The 26,470-nt window shown below is 45.9% G+C and overlaps 1 long non-coding RNA gene across 1 annotated transcript in view; it reads left to right on the forward strand.

The window, feature by feature from the left end:
• CUNH12orf75 overlaps nt 1–24,340 on the forward strand; it is a 40,669-nt gene extending 16,329 nt beyond the window's left edge. Inside the window, exons 3-5 of the long non-coding RNA XR_005880562.1 lie at nt 18,255–18,319; nt 18,934–19,013; nt 22,478–24,340. This is a non-coding gene — a long non-coding RNA (chromosome unknown C12orf75 homolog). The remainder of the gene's footprint in view (nt 1–18,254; nt 18,320–18,933; nt 19,014–22,477) is intronic.
• Nucleotides 24,341–26,470: the final 2,130 nt, after the last annotated feature.

Raw genomic sequence — 26,470 nt, forward strand, 5'->3', positions numbered from 1 at the left:
GGTGGTTTCAGCTGAGTGGAGGGAATAATAACTGAGTCAAATTGAAAGGAGAAACACTTTAAAAATACGTATTTCTGCTTCAGAAGAAATAGCAGGTCCGAATTGACATTTCAGACCTGTAATCCTAGCAACTTGACTGGCTGAGGCAGAAGGATGGCAAGTTCAAGGCCAGCCTGGGTAACTTGGAGAGGTCGCCTTAAAAACAAACAAAAAAGTGCCGAGCAGGTTGAGCGTAGCTCATGGTGAATGCGTGCATGAAGGACAATGCCACACTTGTGAAGCTCCAGTCGCGGTGCCAGCAAAGCCAGAACAGAGAGCTGGAAGACCAGGATGACTTGGAAGCCACAGGAAAATGTTATATTTTAAAGAGAAAGAACTCAGCTGTGCTGACTAGAGACATCAGTTAACACGGAACAGTTAAGCACAGGTTTTGTTAGTGTTTCGCTGTGGTCACGTGTGGCTTTTGCTATGCATATCTCTAACCGATCCTTGCTTCACGTGCCGGAGACGTGTGTAGACCTCTAGGCTAGAGTAAGAAAGGGTGTGGAAGCTGGGGCTGGGGGTTGTCTATGCCGAGGGAGAGAGTAATTGACAGAAGTCGGTCCTAGGACAGGCTTGAGGAATTAAAATGTAAATCTTAGAAATGTGACAGCCTCTGAAGGCATCCAGAGGGTTAATCTCCCTGAAACAGACCTGCTTATGGGGGTAAGCGCTTTACTGACTCTTTAAATCATGGTGCAGTGACAGAAAACAAAACATTTGTAATTCATGCACTTGCAAAAATCAAACATGTTTTTCTTTTATTTCAGTGAATTATCTAGTAGGTTGTGTTGGGATATTTTGGTTGGCCATGGCAGATGTTCAGCTCAAACTTGGCCAAAACAAACAAACAAAGGACTCGTTGGCTAGTGTTGGTGGAAAGGCTTCAGTCACAGCTGGATCCAGGCAGTCAGACCCAGGAAGCTGCTCTCCCCAGCTGGCCTATTGCTGACAGCTTTTCCCAGGCCAGGGGAGATGGCCATTGGTGCCCTATTAATTTAGCAATCCTGTGGGAATAGTATGCTCTCCTAGACAGGGTTTCTCAGTGTGACAGCTCTGGCTGTCCTTGAACTGCCTTGTAGACCAGGCTGGCCTCGGACTCACAGAGATCAGCCTGCCTCTGCTTCCCAAGTGCTGGGATTAAAGGTGTGAGCCACCACTGTCCGGCCTCCCTTTAGTTTCATCTGAGACCCCAACCCTCACCCCCAGAGTGTACCCTTCCCGTAGTGAGGACTCTGCTGTTCTGAGTCAGGGGCCATGTAGCTGGAGGTTTCTGTCCCATCTGGTCCTTCAGCTCATGAGCCCCAAACAAATACATGGATGCTATATTAATTTTTAAACTGTTTGGCCGATGGTTTAGGCTTCTTGTTGGCTAGCTCTCTCTTAATTATTAATCCATTTCTATTAATCCATGTATTGCCACGAGGCTGTGGCTTACCTGTAATCTGGCATGTTACTCCTTTGGCAGCACGGCGTCTCTCTGGCGGCTTCTCCCTCCTCCTCCTCTCACCAGCCTTCTCCTGGTACCTCACTATCTTCCTGCCTGGCTACTGGCCAGTGTTTTCTTCATGAACCAATAAGAGAAACGTATGTACAGAAGAGCACCCATCAGGGCCAGGAGAATGTGGGATTCTCAATGGCCAGGCCAGGTCACGTGCTTGATTTTGGGAGCCAATCATAGAGCCTCATCTAACCACATGGCCAAGGCTGGGAGAGTGGTGGTTTCTCAAATGAAATTTGGTGGCGTGGGGACAGGGGGCAGTTTTGAATCTTAGGATGATTTGTTCCCAATGTCTGTCACTTTTTATGTTTTAAAAAGTATTGATTAAAAATACTAATATATAATTATTACTAATATTAGTATTACTACTAATATATTATGTATATATTAATTATGTATAGTAATGTTTCCTTATGATACTTTCATATATGTGTATGATATATTTTGATCATATTCACTTCCTGTTACCCTTTCTTGTCCTTGCCCAAAAATCTTGATTTTAAAGATTAAGCATTAGTCATAAGAATATTATGAAATGTTTCAGAAAAGACACTGTTAAATAAGTTAAATTTAATGTTTGCCTTGGAAAACAAATAGAAAATCATAGCTTTCAGATTTAAACAAGATAGTTCAAGTACTTAAAACTTAGAAAGTGAAATTTCATTAAGATTCTTTTTTTGACAAAGCTATTTTATTGCCACAAAGGTAGTGAACATAGAAAGATATCCAGAAAACACATTGACAAGCAGCCTTAAAACTGGAATTATGAATATCCAATCTTAGTTTGTGTTTTGTGCCTGGTGTGTGTGTGTGTGTGTGTGTGTGTGTGTGTGTGTGTGTGTGTGTGTGTGTAGTCTGTCTGTCTGTCTGTCTGTCTCTGTGTGTGTATGTCTGTCTATTTGTATGTCTCTGTGTGTGTATGTGTCTGTGTGGTGCATGTGTGAGTGCATGAGTACATACACTCATATATACACATAGAAGTCCGAGCAAGACTTCTCCGTCATTGCTGTCGGCCTTTCTGTCTGGAGACAGGGCCTCATTGTTTTGTTAGGCTGGCTGGCTAGCAAGCTCTCCGTATCTGCCTGTCCCCTCTCCCCAGTGCTGGAGTTACAGACACAGAGCCATGTCTAGGTTTTTACATGGGTCCTGGGGGTTTAAATTCAGGTCCTCATGCTTGAAGAGAACATCTTAATGCCAATGTCTGGCCTCTTCATGTGCACCCATGAACAAATTGCACCCATACTCATGAACACACAAAAATTAAAGTTGTTCTGTGTGGTGTCTATTCTTGGTTGTCAACTTGGGAACATCTGGAATTAACTAAAAGCCCAAAATGGGGGACAGAGTTTTGCTGAATTTGAAATGAGAAGACCCCCCCCTCTAATCTGGATCTTTGAGGCAGGATACAGGCCTTTAACCCAATCTTTTGAGCTGGGAAAACCCACCTCTAATGTGGGCCATGCCTTCTGCTGGAAGTCTACACACGGACATGGGAGAAGGAAGCTTTTGTTCTTTGCCTGCTTGTCCTTGTCTTGCTCACACAGGGTCCTTCCCTGGCATTAGAGCCCTCTTCTTAGGGAATTCCAGCATCTGCTGAAGACAAGATGAGGCCTCCAACCTCCTGGGCTGAGCAACTATTGGATTCTTGGACTTTCTGTTTTCACAGCCATCCATTGTTGGATTAGCTGGACCACAGCCTGTAAGTCATTCCAATAAATCCCCTGTAAATCCTATAAGTTCTGTTACTCTAGAGAACCCTGCCTAACACATTCATTCTGTGTCCTGAAATATCAAATATCAGACCAGATTTAATTCTTTATGGGAGGATAGAGCACACCCCTCTCAAGATTATACGGATTTGTATTCATCTTTGTGGTGGCTTAAAAGAAAAAGGCCCCTAAAGGGCGTGGCACTGTTAGGAGGTGTGACCCTGTTGGAGGATGTGTGTCCCTGTAGGGGCAGGATTTGAGGTCTCTTTCTCAAGCTCCCCTCAGTGTGACAGTCAACTTCCTGATGTAGGACTCTCAGCTCCAGCACCACAGCTGTCTGCATGCCCCCATGATGGACTGAACCCCTCAAACTCAAAGTGAGCCACCCTCAATTAAATGTGTTCTTTGTAAAAGTTGCTGTGTTATGCTGTCTCTTCATAGTAATAAAAGAACCCTAACTAAGACAAATCTTAATAAATACTTAGATTATATTTATATAAGTAATAGTTTTTAAATACACTTATTTATTATCTGCAAGTTTTTGGTTTGTGTATTTATTTTATCTACCTCTATACCAAGATTTGTGTGAAAAATTCTGGGGAGAAGAGAGGCTGGGAGGTGATACCTGGCTTGAGTGTGTGTTGCCCTGATGAACGTTAACCATAATTATTGAGGCTGCTGAAAACACTCATCAGAGGTTTAGCCGTGAGTGCAGAAGGCACAGCCCACGGAAGGCCTTGCTGTGAGTGGAAGCCATAGTTCTCATTGGGTTCCCCACAGGTAGTACCCAGTAGAGTGGGAATGGGAAGAGAGGGGTGGGGGAGATCTTTAGGGATGGAGAGGGATAGATGGTGACCAGCAAATGCCTGACTGTAAGACAAACCAGGCAGAAAAGGAAGGAAGCCCAAAGGGCTGATGCGGGACAAACAGGAAGTGGGGGGTGTGGGCTGAGAGGAAGGCAGAGCAGAGAGCATGATTCTGGGAAGGTCGGAGATAGGGTGGTTTTCTCCCTTGCAGGTGGGATTGTTTACTCCAAAATATCACAGGTGAAGTAGTTACATGAGCCAAGCCCCATGGAGCAGCAATGGGATCATGTCACTGGTGTGACAGGAAGCCTCTGAAAACCTGTGATGGGTGTGCCCATCAATGGGACTTGGTGATAGCATAGCACAATTGTCTTGGGGTTACCATTGCTGTGATAAAACACCATGACCGAAGCAACTCGGGAAGGAAAGGGTGTTTCAGCCTGTGGCTCCCTGATCACACACTGTCACTGAGGCCGTGGAGGATCGTTGCTTACCACGTTGCTCCTCGTGGCTTGCACAGCCTGCTTTCTTATGCTCTCCAGGATCATGTGCTCTGAGGGTGGGGTAGGGGCAGGTGACAGGATAGCATCTCCCACAGTGAGCTGGGGACTCCCACATCCATCATGACTGAAGAAAATGCCCCCACAGGCCAGTCTGGTGGGGACATTTTCTCGATTGAGGTCGCCACTTCTCAAATGACTCTAGCTTGGGTCAAGTCGACAAAACACTAGATAGCATAATGTCACACTATTCCCCATAAATGTGTAAATTTATTTGTCATCCTAAAAATAAAAATAATTAAAAACGCCTGTGACTTATGTAATAGTTAAGAGAAAAACAAAGAACAGAGGAGCTCAAACCAGGAGATGAAGTTGGTTGGATGGTTTTGATGGGTTTTAGCACCGACCAAGCCAGTGATGGAGAGACAGGCTTTGGGTAAGAGTGAGTATTTGTAGTGCTTTTGGAGTTTCTAGCAGGGGCAAGACTCTAAAGAGGAGACTTCTGAGTGTTTGTGGAATCCGCCCTGCCTGAAAGCTCAGTCGGGAGCCTAGGAGCACTCTGGCTCCATTGTGTTTGGAGATCCTGGGCTGTTTGAAAACAAGCCGCGCGTGCATCTTGAGCAGAACTGGTGCTGCAGGGGAAAGGCAAGGCTTTTGCAGGTCAGGAGACAGCACTTTCTGCCTTGCCTATAGCGACCGATGGGGCTGCCACCTGCCTGAGATGGCTCGAGGGCCGAGGCTCTTCGTGAAGAAAGCAGTAAGTAGTCAGTGGAAGGTTGGGCACACAATTTAGCCCTTGCTCCCTCTCCTCAGAGAAGAGGTAGAAAGTTCCTGCTTTGAAGTCAGTGTTACTTGCACGCTCACCAGGGGTACAGTGCAGCCAGTCTTGGCTGAGGAGCTCGTCCAGGGAAAGAGTGAGAACTAGAACAGCTGGAGAAAGTTCTGAAGTTTTGGACAATGAATTAGGTTGAATATACTCCGTGGAGATTCCAGTTGGAAGTCTCCTATAGCTGTTTGGTAGATTTGATCTGAACTACAAAGCTGGTTACATTTCTCATGACTGCGGCAAAACACACGACAGAAATGGCTTCACGGAAGAAACGCTGATGGTGGCCGAGTATCAGTCCCTCCTGTCAGGGAGGACAGGGTGGCAGGAGCCTGTTCATGTCACCAGGAAGCAGGGCAGAAGGCAGAAAGAGAGATGGCTGTGTCTCCAAAGGTCGGCTCCTTCTATCAGCTAGCCTCTAGAAGTTCCCAGGTCTCCTGGAATTGTGCTCCCGGGCAGGGCACAGTGTTTATAAGCCTAGTGGGGGGACAATTTCAGATTCCAGCCTGAGATGCAGGGGGCACAGTAAAAACAATTCTAAAGAAAGTTAAATGATTAAGTTTACAAGTGTGTAGTATAATTACAGCAAATATAATTGGAAGCAAATATATAGTTAACTATTGAACCTGTTCCAGCCGGGTGTGATGTTCATGGCTGTCCTCCCAAAGCCCCACAGCAGCGGAGGCAGAAGAGTTGGGGGGTGGGGGTTGAGGCTAGCCTGGGGTACCAATGTGAGACTTTGTCTCAAAACCAAACATCAAGCTAACATCCCCCCCTCCGGCAACAAAACAAAAACCTATTTCAAAAGATTATCATGAGAAATACACGACAACCAGGGTGGAGGGCTGTCTCTAGCAGCTTCCGTATTGAATTTGTACTGTTTACACATTGAGGGGGCGCAGTCTCCACAGTGACACACAGACATGGATGGGGGAGGTGCAGGCGATGGGTTGTTTTCTGCTTCTCAGAGGAAATCTGTAAGGTCTTTATATTTAGAATGGTGTTCTTGATGAATAAGTAAAAAAAGAATCTGTTTTTTTTTTTTTTTTGCCACGTAAATATTTGTTCTGGGAAGTGGAAGGAAGTGAGAATCTCCTGGTTTCCAGGCAAACTGAAGCCAGGAGGAACTAAAAACCATTCATTGGAACAGCTGCTGTGTCTACTGATTTGCCATTTGTTTTGGAACATATCGTGGTTTTGTGATTTTACTATCTGAGGCTTTGGTCATTTAACTGTAGTTCATTCAACTGCAAAGCTGAGAAAATACAATGATGAAGATATTTTGATTACAAAATATTATTGGTGAAGAAAAAAATGTTGTGCACATATATTTAAAGAAATGTGTGTCCATATATTGGCAGTTCCGGCTTTACAGACCCTAGACGAGCTGAATTACACCCCAATATCTCTCCTTTTTAATTTTGAGACTGTCTCACTAAGTAGCCCAGGCTGGACTTGAACTTGTAACCCTCTAGCCTCCACCCCTTCTTCAAGTAGTTGGAAAACCCTGCTTGGGCCACCAGGCCTGCTTGTCATTTATATTTGATGGGTTAATCCTAATAAGGTTTCTTTTAGTGTAAGTGCCAGTTGCTGATAGAATGAAAATCATAGTGTAAAATATGAAAAATTTTGTTGTGTCCTATACAGATGGTTGTGTACAAAATACATTACTGAAAATCTGGCTGGAGGAAGCCCACCTTCTGCTGGGCAACCAGAAGCTGTGGCCAGTTGGGGCGGTTCCTCTTGTAGGAGTCAGCTTTCCAGAAGATAGAGCTTGTTTATGGTCAAGGAGATGCTCAGTATCTGCCTTCCTAGGAGAAGTGTAGAAGATGAGGATAGAGCAGAAAGGTGTGAAATTACCTGCAGCCTCTGAGTCAATGTATGATTGGCTCTGAGACGGGCAGGATGACAGCCTTGCTGGCTTTAGCAAGTTCACAGGAAGTCGCTGCATGTGGGTCAATGGACCCGGTCTGTGATCTTAGATGCAACGGTTGCCCTGGTACTCTGTGGAGTGAATCATATCTCAACTACCAACGGAGGATGTACCATAGTTCCACCACGTTAAAAGCATGAGGGATTTGAGTGTCAGTGGTCTGCTCCACTTTCAGTGATATCTGTGTTTGCGAATATTGTCGTTGACATTGTGACCAGAGGGTGGCTTTGACCCTGCCGTCTTTTGCCTTGAAAACCTGTTCTTTGGTAAAAGAAGCTAAGTTGTTGCCAACAGAGAGAGACCTCATTTCAAAGAAATGCTTAATATATTTTATAAACTTGGTTCCCAATGGTTAGTGGTTGATTCTTTGAGATGTTTCTGTGGCCTAGAATATTTTAAGCTTGTCATAAAATGATTAGAAATATTGCACTCATATTTTTTCACATATTAAACCACATTCCACGTAGTTTTCAAAGGGTGGGCATGATAAAGAATGAAACACAGTGTTGCTACAAGAAGAAGTATCATGCTCCCTCTGGCAAAGACAAGTGTGTCCCCACATTGTTTTCTAGCTTATGTGTCACTAGGGAATGGAGTAATACCTCCTTAAGGCTGATGTTGAGCCCTTTGGAGCGTCTACTCTTGGAGAACTAAGTCTTCTTGGTCAGATGGGTTCTGGGTGCAGCTGTGGAATGGCTGACCGTTTACACCAAAGGCAGCTCATGGCTGCAGTCTCTTCCCTGACTCTGCACTTTCTCTTGCGACCTGGCCTCTCCTTTCATTGGCCGAGACATTCATGACTGATAATGGCTACTTGAATTTGCATCTTTAGCCAGCCAAAACACGACAAACTCCATTCAAATCTCCACCTTCCTAGGCCTTTAAAGTTACTTAAATATGGCTGGTGAAATGGCTCAGCTGACCAAGGCACTCGTCACCATGGCTGAGGACCTGAGTTTGATCCTTGGGACGCCCATGGTAGAGGCAGAGAACTGAGGTTGTCCCCGATCCCTTGTGCACACCATGACACGCATGTGCACATGTGTACACACAGATAAAATTGCAATAACAATTTTTACAAGCACTTAAATGGTTGGTTACTGACATCATCCTGTCAGACCCTTAGCTGGGGGAGATAGAGATAGGGTGGACATGTTGTGTGTGTTCATTAAAGCTGTTAAGTTGGGATTGGGGCATACTCAATGGAAACATGCTGCTTAGTGTGGGCAAAGCCCTGGGTTCAATCCATAGCACCCAAACCCAAACTCCAAGCCAAAAGACTCAAACAACAACACTCCCCCAACCCCAGACCTAACACCACAAACAAACCGAATCCCCAGACAGGTTTCATGGGTAGCTTTAGATTCAGTACCATGATGCTGGGTTGTCTTGAAGTCCTTTAGGCTCTGATTAGATGAGAGACAGTTGTAGCCTCTTCACTTTCCCTTTTCCTCTCTCAAGGCCTAAACCAGAACAGGTGAAATTAACGAAGGACAGCGGGTTTTCTTGCTCAATTTTGCCAGCCGGCTGCTTCGCTTCCCCGGCAGGGTCTTGAACACTGCTGCGGCCGTACAGTGTCCACCTGCGTCCCTCTCTGGGGGATGGGTGTTTGCCTTGCCCGGGGGTGCTTAGTCCTCATAGTTCTTAGGTTCGAAGATCCCATAGTCAGCTCTCTGAACCATGAAGTCAGGGCCATCGAGGAGGGATGAGTTGAGACCCCAAAATAAGAATGGAGACGTGGGTCCCACAGGCCAAGCGCAGGGTCTGCCTGGGAGCCCAGAACTCACTGCCAGGTACTCACCAAGTTTCATAGTCACCATAAGCGGGAGCCCAGAGAACACGTGTAGGAACGCAGTCCAAGAACACACAACCAAACAGGAAGGAGGGACGCCCAACTAGACTTGGTTTATTAATGCTGTTGGAATCAACAGAGAATTGAGATCTAGTAAATTTAGAATTTAATGCATGATGGGCGCTTAAGGCCCTGCCAGAGAAGCGAAGCTGCTGGCTGGCAAAATGGAGCAGGAAAACCAGCTCCTCCTCGTTAATCTGTCTCTTAAAACCGAGACCTATGAGCTTCTACGCAAGCTGGGAGGCATGTGCCAGGGTTGCCGTCAGCTTCTCCATTGTCACTGGTGGGCACCACAGAGCAGAGCCCCGTCATTAAGGTGTCCAGAGAGCTGAGAAGTACATGGGCAAAGGGACAGGCTCCAGGAAGCTCTGGGATGGTGTCAGATTCCCAGCCCGGCATCACCGAGAGTGGTGGAGGACCACGGGAGATGGACAGTGGCTTAGCATCCAGCATTAACATGCCAGCTAGAAGTTTTACTTTGGCATGCTACTGTGACAATTTGCCCCCTTGGCAGGATCTGGGACCACCTAGGAGACATCTCTGGGTGTGTCCAAGAGAGTTTCTAGCTTAGATGGGTGGATATGGGAAGGCTCACCCTGAATGTGGGTGACAACACCCCAAGGGTCCCAGATGAGCAATGCTCACCTCTCTCTCCTTCCTGTGGACAGTGTGACTGGCTGCCTCAAGTGCTCGCCGCCATGCCTCCCCCACCGTAATCGTCTGTACTTGAACTGTGAGGTAAAATAAACCCCAGCTTCTTGAGGTTGCTCCTGTCAGGGATGCAGTTGCTGCAGTAGCTAACACATCTGCTTGATTGTTTCTGGAACACTCCAATCTCCGAGTAGTTTGTGTTTGCTTCCCTTCCTCATGCCTGGCTCCGGCCTCTGGTTCCTTGGTGACAGGACTGGCGAGGTTTGATAAGCCCAGGAGTTGGGGCCAGATTGAGGTGGCAGATGGAGGGCCGTTGGGAGGATGCTCACTCTTTGTTTGGTGATGTCTTTAGTTAGGGGGTCTATTGCTGTGACAAAACACCCAACCAAGGCAACGTATAGAAGAAAGAGTTTGTTGGGGCTTACTGTTCTAGAGGGTCAGAGTCTATCCTGAGAGGAACAGCAGATGTGGAGGCTGGAGCTGCAAGCTGAGAGCTAGGGGCTAACCTCTCAAACCACAAGCAGGAAGCAGAGAAAGCAGGCTCGAAATGGCAAGCGCCTTTTTTTTTTTCAAGCTCTCAAAGCCTGCCCTCAGGGATGGAATTCTCCCAGGGAGGCCACATCTCCTAGGCCTCCCCAAACAGCACCCACTGGGGACCAAGTGTTCAGGTGCTACAGGTGGTGATTGGGTGTGTGAAACCTGGCCCCTTGTTTCCCGTGGCTCTGCCTTCTGGCTGTCTTGGCGAGCCTGTTTCTTCCTCCTCCTTGTGATAGGTCAGAGGCCTCTTGTTTGCAGTTCCTCCTCATGCTCTCCCATGCTTCTGCTTGCATACCTTTGCCTCCACATAGGAGCGCTGAGGTTGCAGACCGTGCACAGTGCTGTACCTGGACTGCTCCTTCCCTACTGCCTGAGATTGCCAGTAAGCTGAGTCCGCAGAGCTGTCTAGACCAGTTAATTCCCAAAGCCCATCATTCACCAAGTGCAGCAGGGCCGCTGGCCCCCATTCTAGTTGGTGCGCTGTGACTCAGCCTTGTTTTCTCTTTACCTTTTCCAGCTTTCCAGTCTCTAGGCTCTCTCCTCTCCAAGGAAAGATTCTAGGAGTCAAAATCACCCTGTCGTCTGCTTTCCCAGCGCGCTTCAGCTCTGGCAGAACACAGCGCTGTTGCCTGTTCCTAAGAAACTTCCCCACTCTTCTTCCCGTTCTCAGGGAGCTGGGAAAGTGTGGTTCAGTGTTCTGCTCCCACCCTCTGCACCAGGGTAGGGAAAGATCTTACAATCTGTCAGTCACAGCCGCAAGCCACATGGAGCCGTAGTGGCCAGGAGGCAAAGTTGATCACCTCTGTGGCTCATTGGAGCTCACCTGGCAGTGGGTGTTCTTACCCAGCACAGCCAGCATCATTAACTAATGATTTCAGTCACTAAGTTATTTCTATATCTGGCAGAAGTTTCCATGCATTTGCAATGCTGTGCATGGGTCTACAAAACTTGGCCTTTGTTTGCCTTTGGTTCAAATTTATCTGTGTTCCCTATGGGAATCTTGGTCATTTTGTCCTCTACAAATGATTTCTCTGGCCCTCAGCTGGGAAGAAATAACACACACATTAGTAAGGTGGGTTAATGACAGACTCCTTCAGACTATGGAGTTCTACCGGGTAGGGGGCAAATAGTGTAGTGAGCCCTTAAAATCCTGCACGGGGGGGGGGTAGGGCCAGCGTCACAGCTTAGAGTGAGGGCAGGGCTCAGAGCTTGCGCTTGGGGACAAGTTTTTTCCTAATTCCCATGTGAGTGGTGACATGAACTTGACATTCCAGTTTTGAACCACAGCTGAATAAAGTGCATTTCTAACAAGGAATGAAGGAATGATCTAGAGGCAAGTTAATCTTCCACAGCAAAATGTGTATGAGAGTGTGCATGTGTGTGCACATGTGTGTGTGCATGAGTGTGCATGTGTGTATAGGTGTTTGTATGCATATGTTCTATGTGCACGTGTCTGCAAACATGTGCCTAGTTAGTGTGCATTTTTGTATGTATGCCTTTGTGTTTGTGCATCTGTATTTTGTGTGTACATGCTTTCATGTGTGTGCATGGTTTTGTGTATGTTGTATGTGCATGTGTGCATATGTTTATGTGTACATGTGAGTATGTACATACATTTACATGTATGTGCATGTGGGCATGTGTGTACCTTTGTGTTTTGTGTATATCTTTGATTATGAGTGTATGTGCCATGTGCATATGTCCTGTGTGCACATGTGTATGTGTATACTTTTGTGTACATATTTGTGTTAGCATATGTGTGCAATTGTGAAAGTGTGTACATGTGTATGTGTGTGCATATGTCCTGAGTGTAAGTGCATGCATATGTGTTTGTATGTGTTCATAGTTGTGCTTGTATGTGCATGCATGTTTGTGTGTGCGTGTATAATTGTGTGCTTATATTGTATCTGTGCACATGTGTGTATATGTGTTTGTATATGTCAGCACACATGCATATGTATGCATGCATATGTTTTGGTGTGTACACATGTATTTCTGTACATAAGTGAGTATATGTGGGTTTTCATGTGTGTGTGTGTACTTGTGCATGTTTGCATATGTGTTTGTGTGGATGTATTTGTTGATGTGGATGCACACATGTCCATATGTGTTCTTTTATGCAAGCATGTTTGTGTGTACATGCATTATGTATGTGCGTGTAGATGGCAATTTCTGTCCCTCCTGGTCTTGCTGCCATTAGTCCCAAATAAACACACAGAGGCTTGTATTGACTATAAACTGTTTGGCCGATGGCTCAGGCTTCCTATTGCTAGTTCTCTCTTAGTTAAAACCCGTTTCTGTTTATCTGTGAGTCTCCACATGGTCCTCGGCAGCTACATAGCATCTCTCTGGCTCCGCCTACTACCTTTCTCTGTACCTGTTTGGGTTTCCCGCTTTGCTACATCCTGCCTGTGCATTGGTCAAAACAGCTTCATTCATCAACCAGTAAGAGAAACAGATATTCACAGCATACAGAAGGACATCCCCCATCATGTGTGACTATTTTTTGTGTGTCTTTTTGTGCACCGAGCCTGTGTTTTGTGTGTACATGCATGTAGGCATGTTTGTGTAAGTGTACTATGTGTATATAGGTTTATGCGTGTATCCGTATGAGTTTGTGTGTGCATGTAGGTATTTCTTGTATGCATATATTTGTGTGTTCATGTGTGTTTATGTCACCTATGTTTGTATATGCATGTGTGTTTATATATGAGTGTGCATATGTTTGCTTCTGTGTGTGTTTGTGTTTCTAGTATGTGCCTACGTATGCATGTATTGTTTTTGTATTTGTATATGTGTGTCTGCATGTTTGTGTACATTTAGTTGTGTATGTGAATGTGTTTGCCCACACATACGTGTATGTATTCATGCTTATGTGTGTGCGTATATGTGAAGGACTTCTGCTAGAAAATGACATGTTCCAATGTTACCTACACATCAATTTGTGTATGTATGCATGTGTGAAGGACTTCTGTTGGAGAATGGCACATTCCAGTTTTATCTGTATGTGTACTTATGTGTTTGTGTGTCATGTGTGTCCATGCGTGGTTGGCTTCTGTTGGAGAATGGCACATTCCAGTTTTATCTGTATGTGTACTTATGTGTTTGTGTGTCATGTGTGTCCATGCGTGGTTGGCTTCTGTTGGAGAATGGCACATTCCAGTTTTATCTGTATGTGTACTTATGTGTTTGTGTGTCATGTGTGTCCATGCGTGGTTGGCTTCTGTTGGAGAATGGCACATTCCAGTGATCTTTTCTAGGGCAGCCTAGCAAGGTAGCTTTTGGAAACCCAATTTTTTTTGCTCCCACTCCCGCAGCTCAGCTGACACCTCTTTACCTGCTTCCTCCACAGCCTGGCTGTTCTTGGGCACAGACAAGACTCTCAGCCGGAGCCTAAAACCCAGTCACCCTAGGGGAGTCTGCTGAGGAATATTATTTTAAGATGTGTTGCTTTCGTTTATGCTGTGGAATATTTAATTTTGCAAAGATGTATTGCATTCTTTCATGTTGCATTTGTTTAACTCTGCAAAACTGTGTTACTTTGCTTGTTTAAAACACATGATTGGTCTAATAAAGAGCTGGATGGCCAATAGTGAGGTAGGAGAAAGGATAGGCAGGGCTGGTGAGCAGAGAGAAGAAATAGAAGGAAAACTCTAGGCTCGAGAGAGAAGAGGGAGGAGCAACAAAATGAAAATGAGGAGAGTACACCAGGGACCAGGGATACAGCCACACGCCACACAGCCACACAGCCACACAGAAACAGTCACACAGCCACATGCCACACGCCATACAGTCACATGCCACACAGTCACACAGTCAGCCACAGAGTAAGAAGAAAAGAAATATACAGAATAGAGACAGGTAAAACACCCAGATGCAAAACATGGCTGAAGAGAAATGGGGTAATTTAGGTTAGAAAAGCTGACTAGAAACAAGCCGAACTAAGGTCCAGCATTCGTAAGTAAGAACGAGTCTCCGTGTGTTTAGTTGGGAGCTGGGTGGCAGGGCTCCAAAGAGTGAAAACAAGCAAGCACACACCGCCAGTCCCGTTGGCCTGTGGGGCTGGGGAGAGACACCACCCTGGCTGGGAGGGTGCACTCATCTTCATGTTGCCAGGGCAGTATTTGGTCTCTGCCGACTGCTGAGTGGTGACTTGGACTCTTCCTTCCCCTGAGGAGATTCCATCTAGAACAATCCATGCTTCTGTTCAACCTCAGCCTGTACCTGGTTTTCCACAAGATCCTAACGTCACATCTGGTCAGGCAGCCCACGTGGGCTGGGAAAAGGAGTGGCATAGCAACCGGAAAACATTGGTAGCAGCAGCTGGAGGTTTCTTCTGAAGTGAGGACAGCCCAGCCAGCACCTTCCTCCATCTTGCTCCCTCTTCCTTGAACAGGTGTGGGAGCTGGCGCTGTGGTGGGGGTGAACAGGTGTCTCCAATGCAAATTAGCAGGGCTCAGTGAGTTTCGAGTCACACAGACCGGTTCAGTGTTGCAGCCTTGACCTTACGTCAACCTTGCCGAGCCGTGGCTTTTCATCTTGTGAAGGATTGGGATGGGTGTGTCTGGAATAGACTCATAAGCCAGTTGAGTTGGGAGGTAGGCTGATGCCCGGTGCTTTACTGAGCTGGGCATGGAGGCAGCTTCACCTCTGAGAAACCAGCACAGCGATCTCTTACTGGACCCAGTTTTGGAATTTTCTCTTTCTCCTTGAAAGGCTGCGGGTGTAGGGTTTGAGTTCTCTGCACTGACTCCTGTGATTGAAATTCTCAGGTCTGTTGTGGGGAAAAGCACTGATGTGTCTTATCCTTACCTGAAAGCCAGGAAGGACTGGTTGACAGTGATTTGTTTTAGATTTGGAGACAGGACCTTAAACTCCCCATCCTCCTTTTTCCTGAGGGTTCAGAGGTGCACTAGCACACTGAGTTTATGTGGCTCTGGAGGTCAAACCCTGGACCTAGGCATACTAGACAGACAAACGTTCTATCAATGGAGTTCCATCCTAACACCACAGAGGCCACTTTTAAATGCCCAGGGCTGAATTAAGAGTAATTCTTTGTGGGAAATGAATGAGGTGGCAGTATCATATGTATGGGCATATATACCAGACTTCGTAGCATTGTCTGAAGGTTTAGAAGACTGGACATTGTGTGTGTGTGTGTGTGTGTGTGTGTGTGTGTGTACAGGCGTATGTATGCACACCTGTGTGTGTGTGCAGGTGTCTGTATGCACACCTGTGTGTGTGAGTGTGTGTGAGTGTGTGTGAGTGTGTGTGTGAGTGTGGTGACCCAAAGATGCTGTCAGGTACAGTCTTTGATTGCTCTCCATTTAATTGAGGCAAGGGCTCCCACTGAGCGCAGGCTCATTGCTTTAGGCTCGTCCAGCTACCCAGGCTGCCCTGGGAAGTGCCACATTTCTGAGCAGCATTGGGATTGTGGCACCCCAGCTCGGCTTTTTACATGAATGCTAATGATCCAGGATCCAGTCGTCACCATCACACAGCAAGCACTTTATACACAGAGAACCCTTTCCCTGCTTGGCACCAGACATCTTATAACTCATTATACATAATGTGTTTTTAGAAAATTTGTATCTGAAGCTTTAATTACTCAATAAATACGATGGCTGTGTTATCATTTCCTGCTAGTTGTGTGTGTAAAGGTTGTTTATACTGAGAACACAGACTGGGTTTTATTTTAGATAATTGATAAGAAATGGATTTAAAATATGGGCTGGATCTTACTGGATTGCCTCATCCAGCCTTAATAGGAGAGGAGGTGCCTACTCTCACTGCAGCTTGATATGGTGATGTCCATGGGAGGCCTGCCGTATCAAAGGAGAAACAGCGGAGGAGGGGACGGGAGGGGAGAGGCAGAGGGGAGGTGCGTGCATTAACTGGGAAGGAGGGATAGCAGTTGAGAATGTGGGCCACTCTTGTAGAGGACATTCACAGTGGGCAGCTCGTGTCTTATGATTCCAGCTTTGGTGGATCTGATGCCTCTGGCCTCCAAAGGCACCTGTACTCATGTGCACGTGCTGACAGACAGACAGTCACACACACACACACACACACACACACACACACACACACACACACACACACACACCATTAAAAATAAATCTTGTTAAAAATTACTGTTTTCTTGTAGTTGGAAAAGTTAAAACTTGAGCCAGAGTTAGGCAAAAGAAGAAAAAAATTAGAACACACAGCTGTAAACAGAGTGTGAACAGAAGGGCTGTGGCTGAATCTGTGAGACGTCATGCGTGCCCAAACCTGCCAGTTACATAGAGCTCTACAAAGATGACTTCATAGTGGTGTGAACCACTCAGGACCATAGCAAACGGTGATTCTCGTCGTGATGAGCTTCTCACCACCATTTGCCTGTTATCTGTGCTACAGAGTTATGAACCCATCTTAGTTAAGGTAGTAAATATTACCTTATTAGGCCACAACAACATGCACAACACCATCTCTAATACAGCGTGACTCTGATACTCCCTGATTATAGGAGGATTTGACTCTTCAGCAAGGGTGAGCGAAACTGATGGTTGTGTGGTGTGTAAACCCGGGCCTCGCTCTGTAACTGACGTCTCAGGGTGGGTTTCACCCTGTCTCCCTGTCACTGTGCTCTTGGAGAGTTCGTTGGGTAGCTGTCAGATCCACCCAAAGGAGAGCAGGTGTGTGCATAGCTGTGGTGATGTTGTCTCAGATTCTGAGTGGGCAACATCGTGGTGAGGTCACTTCTAGACTCAGAAGGCTCAGTGAGGGGGCTGGGGGAATCTGGTGTGTGTTCTGACCAAGGCCTCTTCCAGATGACCTGAGGTTGATATTTGAGTATTATATTTCTCTAAGGAAAGTAGCTTGTGTGCGCTAACTAGGCCTTCAGGGATGGCTTCCACTTAAGGAGGGGCAGAGAAATTTTGGTGGAATGTGTACTCCTCTTGAACAAGGAGAGAGTCTGTTAAAAACATCCAGAGGCCCAAGGTCAACTTCAGGTGTTGTTTTGTAGGTGTTCTTTTTTGAGTAAAAGTAATACTGAGACTGGGTGTGAAACCCCCTGAGATGTCATTCATTGAACTGAGCCCAGGATGCAAACGTGCTGTGTAATCAGGGTGTGTGCTCACATACGTGTGGAGACCTGAGGTCAATCTCTGGTGCTGTTTTACAGGAGGTGTCTGTCATTGGCCTTTGACTTGCCAATATGGCGATGCTGGTCGGCCAGCTCCCCCAGGGGCTGGCCTGCTTCTGCCCTCCAACTGCAGGGATTACAAGCATGCGCCATCATGTCTGGCTTCTGGGGGTCAAACGTGGTTCCTACTGGTTGCCCCACAAGCCTTTGAACAACTGAGCGCTGTGTCCACCACTGGCTATTCATTTCAGAGAGACCCTAAAACGTCTCTTTAGAATGTTTTCCTCCTCAGTGTAGTAGAATGTGCATTAAATGGCTCATCTTGAACAAAGGGAAATCAAGCTGGCGTTAGCTCTTTCCCATCTGAGACCCTCACTCCAGTTGTGCCTCCCACATGGTACAAGGGCTTCCACGTCCCTGTGAGGGCAGGAAGGAGCTTGGCCCCTTACTTTACAGTTGAGGTCAGGCAACTTGCCACTGTTGCTCACCCGGGAGTGGGTGACAGCTTTTTGACATCTAACCTTTCCAGTCTCAGCTGTCCCTGTCCTACACTTGGTTTGAACTTTCTAGCATTTGCTGAATTTCTCTGTTTGGATGTGTAGACAGCTGCCCACTCTTTAGCATACGGTCAGAGCCAGGCAGAGCACTGTGCTGTACAGGGTGGTGATAAATGTGAGCTAAGGCACTGTCCCCTAGACCTTGCCTGTAACTGGAAATGAAGTGTCTGGCCTGCAGCTGGACGGCTCACGGCAGGTGTTTCTGGACTTTCAGGACGGAAGACTCCATAACAGACGACGACAAGAGGAGGTATGTGTGCTGTCTGCAGCTGGTGTCACGTGAGTGATTTTGTTCACAGTGCATGAGCATAACCCACGCTAGCACAGGATGATGGCACAGATTCCGTCAGGTGGGCTGTTTGTGGGGACATGTATCTGAAAAGACAGAGTCTCTGCTGTGACCCAGCAAGCTTGTGCTCTGTCCTGGGACTGTGACCTGTGCCATCCATTCTCGTCCCCGAGTCGACTGACTTCCCCTCCTCACCTCAGTGCGTCTGTTTCGGCTCCTGCTTCCTCAGGTTCACGCTGCTCTGTTGTGCATGCCTGGGCTCTCTGTCTCAGAGTATAACCATCTTTCCCTATGAGGAAGTGAGTTTTGAATATCCACATTGCCTAATACCACAGTGATCTCTGAATTTGTCATAAACGTGATTGACACCTGTCACATATTACTCGACCCATCATTATACTACTTATTACAAGCAAAATATTTTAAAATTTTACTGATTTATTGGAGCTGTTTTTTCCAGAGCCTCCTTTTAAACATAGAAAAACAAGAATTTAAAAGTCACGAGTTGTCTTCATAATTATATAATGATTTGAAGTGGTTTATGCTTTTTTTATGCTTCTCTCTCTTTAGTACCTTTAAATTGATATAATTTCTTTTCTTAAAGAAACTATGGAGGAGTGTATGTTGGCCTGCCCTCTGAAGCTGCCAGTATGGTGTCTAGTCAAGCAAAGGCAGTACGAAAGAGTAAGTGAGCGTTATGTGGGGCTTATTTCCTCAAAAAGAAGTGTATGTGTTTGCGTGTGCATGTATGGGAGTGTGTTTATGATGTACAGATGTGTCTGTGTATGTATGGGAGTGTGTTTATGATGTACAGATGTGTCTGTGTATGTATGGGTGTGTGTTTATGATGTACAGATGTGTCTATGTATGTATGGGTGTGTGTTTATGATGTATGGATGTGTCTGTGCGTGTATGGGTGTGTGTATATGATGTATGGATGTGTCTGTGTATGTATAGGTGTGTGTTTATGTATGTGTTTGCATGTGTATGTATGGGTGTGTGTGTTTATGATGTATGATGTGTATGATGTATGGATGTGTCTGTATGTATGGGTGTGTGTTTATGTGTTTGTGTGTGTTTGTATGGGTGTGTGTGTGATGTATGGATGTGTCTGTGTGTGTATGGGTGTGTGTTTATGTATGTGTGGGTGTGTCTGTGTGTGTATGGGTGTGTGTTTGTGTATGTGTTTGCATGCATATGTATGGGTGTGTGTGTTTATGATGTATGGATGTGTCTGTGTATGTATGGGTGTGTGTGTGATGTATGGATGTGTCTGTGTATGTATGGGTGTGTGTGTGATGTATGGATGTGTCTGTATGTATGGGTGTGAGTTTATGTATGTGTTTGCGTGTGTATGTATGGGTGTGTGTGTTTATGATGTACATGTGTTTGTGTGTGTGTGTGTGTGTGTGTAGTATTTGTGTGTGCATTCATGGGTGTTTAGGTTCCCATGCATGTGAAGGTCTGAGGAGAAAGTCTGGTTCTCCTCTTGGGAGATGTCCTCTGTTTTGAAGTCAGGGTCTCTCACTGACTTGAACTTGTCAAGTCCTTTAGTCTGGCTGGTCAGCAAGCCCTGGAGATCCACCTGTCTTAGCCTCCTGAGGACCAGGTTACAGGTGCGTGCCACCATGTTGGGCTTCCATGTAAAATGTAGGTTTGGGGACTTGAACTCCAGTCACCCTGCTTGTTTAGCAGGAACCTTACCTCACCTACTGAGCTCTTTCCCTGGTTTCAAAAAACTATGCAATTTATATTTTCCATTTACCTGACTTAACCTACCTGCTCCTCAGTGACAGTGAGCCATAAGTGAACTATTTGCTCCTTGTCACTATTTTCCGAAATTGCCACCCACATGTTAAAAGCAACCTCCATAAAAGTCCAATTTGCTTAGAGGTTGCAAATTGGGTTTTTATTTCTATATATGCTCCATGGCTACTCATAATTTCTTGTTAATTTCACTGCTGATCAGTGTGAAATGGAAAACCAGTTTAAACAATAGAGTGTTTGTGAGCATGGAGATGACGCGGTGACCACAGGAAAACACTGCTCACAGAGCTGGGTCACATTGTTTTTAAGAATTTTATAATTATTTGTTTTAAGACTAGTCACATTTAAATTTATTCAAAGTGCGTGTGTGTGCCTGCATGTGTGTGTGTGTGCTGGTGTGTGCTTGCGTGTGTGTGCTTGCATGTGTACTTGTGTGTGTGTTTGTAGGTGTGCTTGCATGTGTGTTCTTGTGTGCGTGTGTGTTTGGGTGTGTGCGCTGGCGTGTGTGTGCTTGTGTATGTGTGCTTACGAGTGTATGTGTTTCTGTGTGTGCTTGCATGTATGTGTGTGTATGTGCGTGCAGGCGCTGGCATGTGTGTGTGTGTGTGTGCACACTTGAATGACAGCTGGGAGATCTGGGTTAGAGAGACTCTGGCTAGGGGTCAGGGGTCGACACACAGTGTGTAGCAGTGAAGCTCAAGAGAAGACGTGCCCATCGCTGGTTGAGATGGGCAGCTGTCCTGGCCGACACAGGAGCAGGTATGCAGGGAGGGAGAATGTCTGTTCACTTGGTCTCATGGTGCATTCTGTATTAGGCTTTCCGCTCTGCGCTGTCCTTGCCAGGTATGCTCAGGATGTGGGGTGTCGCTCTGTGTGCTGTGAATATCTGTTACCATTGGTTAATAGAGAAGCTGACGTGTCCAGTAGCCAGGCAGAATAGAGCCAGGCGGGAAATCTAAGCAGAGACACGGGGAGGAAGAAGGCAGAGTCAGGGTCAGGGAGACTCTGCCTTCTTCCTCCCTGGAAGTGTAGCCAGAGCATTACCAGTAAGCCACGCCCACATGGCAGTACACAGATGAGTAGAAATGGGGTAATTTAAGTTGTAGAAGCTAGTTAATAAGAAGCTAATAGGCCAAACACTTTATAGTTAACACCAATCCTCTGAGTGGTTTTTCTAAAAGCCGCTGCGGGACTGGGCAGGAGCAGAAACCTCCAGTTATACTCCCAGCCTCTTTTGCAGCCTCCACCTTCAGGAGCGCTGAGTCCACTCTCTGTTAGGAGTCAGCCTCTTCCACCTGCTGGCTGCACGGGTTACTTTCCCTTGTGGCCTCAGTCTTGTAATCCATAGAATGGGTCTTTTGCTTAGACATAAGGGTTGTAAATGAAATCGATGGTAGCTTTTGCTTCTATCATTGCCCTCCTCTTCTTATTCCTCTCACTCTCTGTCCTCCCCCACTTCCTCCTCCGCTTCCCCCTCCCTCTCTTCATCTGCCTCCCCTTCTAGAACCCACACTTTAGTAGACCAGAAACAAGAGTTCTTTGATATTGAAGCAACCTCTTGTCCAGGGTCAGTCCTGGAGCTGGTGTTTGGGATGGGGAGGCTCCCAGAGAAGGCTCACAGGCAGAAAGTTGAGAAGTTTCCCTACTGCAGGGCTGGGACACACAGTGTGCCTCTTAAGGGAAGACACAGCCACAGTGTGTCTCTTAAGAGAAGACACACACACAGTGTGCCTCTTAAGGGAAGACACACACACAGTGTGCCTCTTAAGGGAAGACACACACACAGTGTGCCTCTTAAGGGAAGACACACACACAGTGTGCCTCCTAAGGGAAGACACACACACAGTGTGCCTCTTAAGGGAAGACACACACACACAGTGTGCCTCTTAAGGGAAGACACAGCCCTCTTTGAAGAGTGTCTCAGCAGAGAGACATGGAAGGTTTAGACTGGAATTCCCACCACTGGCTTTTGAAAACTCTGCAGTTTAATGCCGGGGAGGGGTATTATAGGTATTGACTGGGTTGACCTATATTGTGAATGTGATGCTGATATGCACACAGCCTGGTTTGGCCATTGCTATTCTGTATTTTAATTGTTACTTGCATTTTTGTAAGTTTCTTAGCATCCAGTTTTATCTCTTTATATAAATAGTGCCAATATCCAGAACTATGCTGCCCAGTAATAGATCTTAAGTAGCTGCTAATGGCTTTTGAACTTGTGCTCTACTTGAAAGTAAATCCAGTGGTCAGTCTGCAGGCCTGAGACATGTGCTTTTATCTAAGTTGTGATTTTTGAGTGTGCTAATTCTTTGTTCTCCCCTCTCTTCTTTTCCTGTCCGTGCTAATTCTTTGTTCTCCCCTCTCTTCTTTTCCTGTCACAGCTTGCTCATGAATTTGGAAGGAATTTGGCTCCAGGAACCTTGTGTCTTCAAACTAATTCTGAAAGGTTGTCCCCTGCTGTGCCACCACTCCCAAATCCTAACTGTGTAGTCAAAGCCATGGGTACATACTGAATGTTGTGGCCACCGAAGGAAATGGGTGAGACTTCGTGCTCACTGGGGGACTGTGTGTGCCCACCAGTGAGAGAGCCCTGAAGGCTGCTGCTACCCAGCCTGGGCCACCAGGATTCATAGCAGTTTCCATCCTGGCCATTCAACACAGTTCACAAAATTCATGTCTTTTCACTGACACTCTTTTGATAGTTTTTATATAATGCAATCCTTGTATTTATAACATGACATTAGGGACATATAAAGGAATTACCTGAAGTACTATATTGCCTCTTGTCCCTTGATGTTTCTACTTCGTTATTTTGTAGCTGTAAAGTTGGTAAATGGAGTCCTACACTTAGCTCCCTTTCTTACTACTTGGTTTAAAATTTTTATTTAAATGTAAGGGAATTCCCTCTGTTGAGAGCACTGCAGTATTTGAAAATGAACTGTTTAAATTTGCATGCTGTCCTCACATGGGTATTAATTCCTGTTCTCTTTAGTCAGAGGCTTACATGGCCACAGATTCTCCAGCTGCCCAGCTGCCTGTTCTCCTTCATATAATCAGCATTTCATCGTGTTCATTCCGTACTGTCTCTTAGGGCTGGCGGGTGATGCTTGGCAGGATGGCTACCTGGAAAGTTCTTAATTTGCTAACAACATGTGTACCTACTTATGACTGTGGCGTAAGTGGCTCAGTTCACCAATGTATTTCCGCAATTAAACATTTTTATCCCCCTTACCTGGATTTCTTAAGTATTTTCAAGAGAACACTTTTAAAGAAGTCACATTTGGTATTATCATGTGTAAATACCATGCATCAATATGTGCAGATAGCACTGTTTAAATAGGTACCTATGAGAAGTGGGATTTTTTTTTCCTGCTAAGAGAAAGGCTCTGTCTTCTATATTTTGTTGATAATGATAGTTGTAGAGCCATCATCACATTGCAAGACAAAAAAGTAAACCTTACTAAGAGCTTATGAGGCATATATTCCTCTGAATGTCCACAAGCTCACCATGGCACTCAGGGGACATCAATGCTTATAATTATAGCCCTGAGAAGCCTGAGGCAGGAGAGTCCGTGGTTCAAGGCAGCTGGCTACACAGTGAGTCTGAGACCAGAATGAACTACATGAGACCCTATCACAAAACTTTTTAAATTGAAAAGCAACAAATAGCAAATACACTGACTTTGGAAAAGTTAATTTACAGATAGCTTTAGATTAATAGCGGGATATATGGAAGGAGTGGGAATCAGTTCCATTCTGACTGAACTCCTCTAGTTTTCCTGTGCCTTTTTTGTTGTTGCTCTAATCCTGGATTACAGTATATCCCAGTTAAATTGATCTACTTAGTTTCCTCTGCTTCCTGGTGACATCTCCCTCAGCTTTTCCGTGTTTTTCATGACCATGAGCCCTTTGATGCCTACTGTACAGGAATTTTGGAATGCACCCTTATGTGAAGCCTCTCTGCGCTCTAATATTGGACTGGGACCACAGGCCTTGAGGGAGACCCCCACTGAGACGGAGTGGCCTCTCTCATCACATCACATCCTGACATCCGAGGGCCCCAGCTCATTACTGGTGACACTCACCTTGAAAGGGTCTCAGCTCTCTCCACCATAGTTCCTAGTTTCCCTTCTCTGATCACTCTACCCCAATGGTTCTCAACCTTCCTGATGCTGCGGCCCTTTAATTCAGTCCCTCAATTTGTGATGACCATCAACTATAAAATTACTTTCACTGCTACTTCATAACTGTGATTTTGTTACCTCTATGAATCATAATGTAAAAATAATCTGTTTTCCTATGGTCCTAGCTAACCACTGGGAAAGAGTCACTCGACCTCCAAAGGGTCATGAGACACAGGTTGAGAACAACTAATGTAAGTGAAACATGAGTCCAGACCATGTTCAAGATGGGGGTTAGGCTCCACCCCCTGGAGGAATTTGGGGGTGTTTATTAAAAGCTTGATGGCATTTGGAATATTTTTGTTCTCACCGGAGTTCCAGTTGTTTTCTAGTTATTTGGGGCATGGTTTGCCCAGTGTGTATACCAAGCCAGTCACTCTTCAACATCCCCTTCTGCAGGTCACTGGAACACTGGTATTGGAGAGACTTGTACACTGGATCACTGGAACAGAGGTATTGGTGGAGTGACTTGCACACTGAGTTACCAGAACACTGGTATTGGTGGAGTGACTTGCACACTGAGTCTCTGGAACACTGGGTTTGGAGAGACTTGCCCACTGAGTCTCTGGAACACTGGTAGTGTAGTGACTTGCAACCTGAGTCTGTGGAACACTGGTATTGGTGGAGAGACTTGCACACTGGGTCACTATAACACTGGTTTTGGTGGAGAGACTTGCACACTGAGTAACTGGAATACCGGTATAGGTGGAGTGACTTGCACACTGGGTCACTGGATCATAGGTATTCATGGAGTGACTTACACACTGATTCAAAGGAACGTTGGTATTAGAGAGACTTGCACACTGACTCACTGGAATACTGGTATTGGTATAGTACTTGTACAATAAGTCACTGGAACACTGGTATAGAAGGAGTGACTTGCACATTCAGTCTGTGGAACACTGGTATTGGTGGAGTGACTTACACACTGATTCACAGGAACACTGGTATTGGTGGAGAGACTTGCACACTTGGTCACTGGAACACTAGTATTGGTGGAGAGGTTGCACACTGGGTCACTGGAACACTGGTATAGGTGGAGTGACTTACACATCGAGTCTCTGTAACTCTGGTATTGGTGGAATGACATGCACACTGACTCACTGGAACATTGGTATTGGAGTAACTTGCATACTGAGACTCTGGAACACTGGTATTGTTGGAGTGACTTGCACACTGAGTTTCTGGAACACTGGTATTGGTGGAGTGACTTGCACACTGAGTCACTGGAACATTGGTACTGGTGGAGAGCCTTGCACACTGAGCCCCTGGAACATTGGTTTTGGTGGAGTGACTTGTACACTGGGTCACTGGACCACTAGTATTGGTGGAGAGGCTTGCACACTTGGTCACTGCAATACTGGTATAGGTGGAGTGACTTGCACATTGACTTTCTGCAACACTGGTATTGGTGGAGTAACTTGCACACTGATTCACTGGAACACTGGTATTGATGGAGAGACTTGCACATTGAGTCTCAGGAACACTGGTATTAGTGGAGAGACTTGCACATTGTGTGACTGGAACACTGGTAATGGTGGAGTGATTTGCACACTGGGTAACTGGAACACTGGTAGTGGAGTGACTTGCACACTGAGTCTGTGGAACACTGGTATTGGTGGAGAGACTTGCACACTGAGTCTGTGGAACACTGGTATTGGTGGAGAGACTTACACACTGAGTCTCTGGAACAATGGTAGTGGAGTGACTTGCACACTGAGTCTGTGGAACACTGGTTTTGGTGGAGAGACTTGCACACTGGGTCACTGGAACACCTGTATAGGTGGAGTGACTTGCACACTGAGTCTATGGAACACTGGCATTGGTGGAGTGATACTGCACACCGTGTCTCTGGAACACTGGTATAGGTGGAGTGACTTGCACACTGGGTCACTGGATCATTGGTATTGGTGGAGTGACTTACACACTGATTCTAAGGAACTTAGGTATTGGAGAGATTTGCATACTGATTCACTGATACACTGGTATTGGACAGACTTGCACACTGACTCACTGGAATACTGGTATTGGTGTAGTACTTGTACACTAAATCATTGGAACACTGGTATAGAAGGAGTGACTTGCACATTCAGTCTGTGGAACACTGGTATTGGTGGAGTGACTTGCACACTGATTCACTGGAATACTGCTATTGGTGGAGTGACTTGCACACTGTGTCTCTGGAACACTGGT

This window comes from Mesocricetus auratus, unplaced genomic scaffold, assembly GCF_017639785.1.
Source record: "Mesocricetus auratus isolate SY011 unplaced genomic scaffold, BCM_Maur_2.0 Super-Scaffold_100011, whole genome shotgun sequence".
Classification (NCBI taxonomy): domain Eukaryota; kingdom Metazoa; phylum Chordata; class Mammalia; order Rodentia; family Cricetidae; genus Mesocricetus; species Mesocricetus auratus.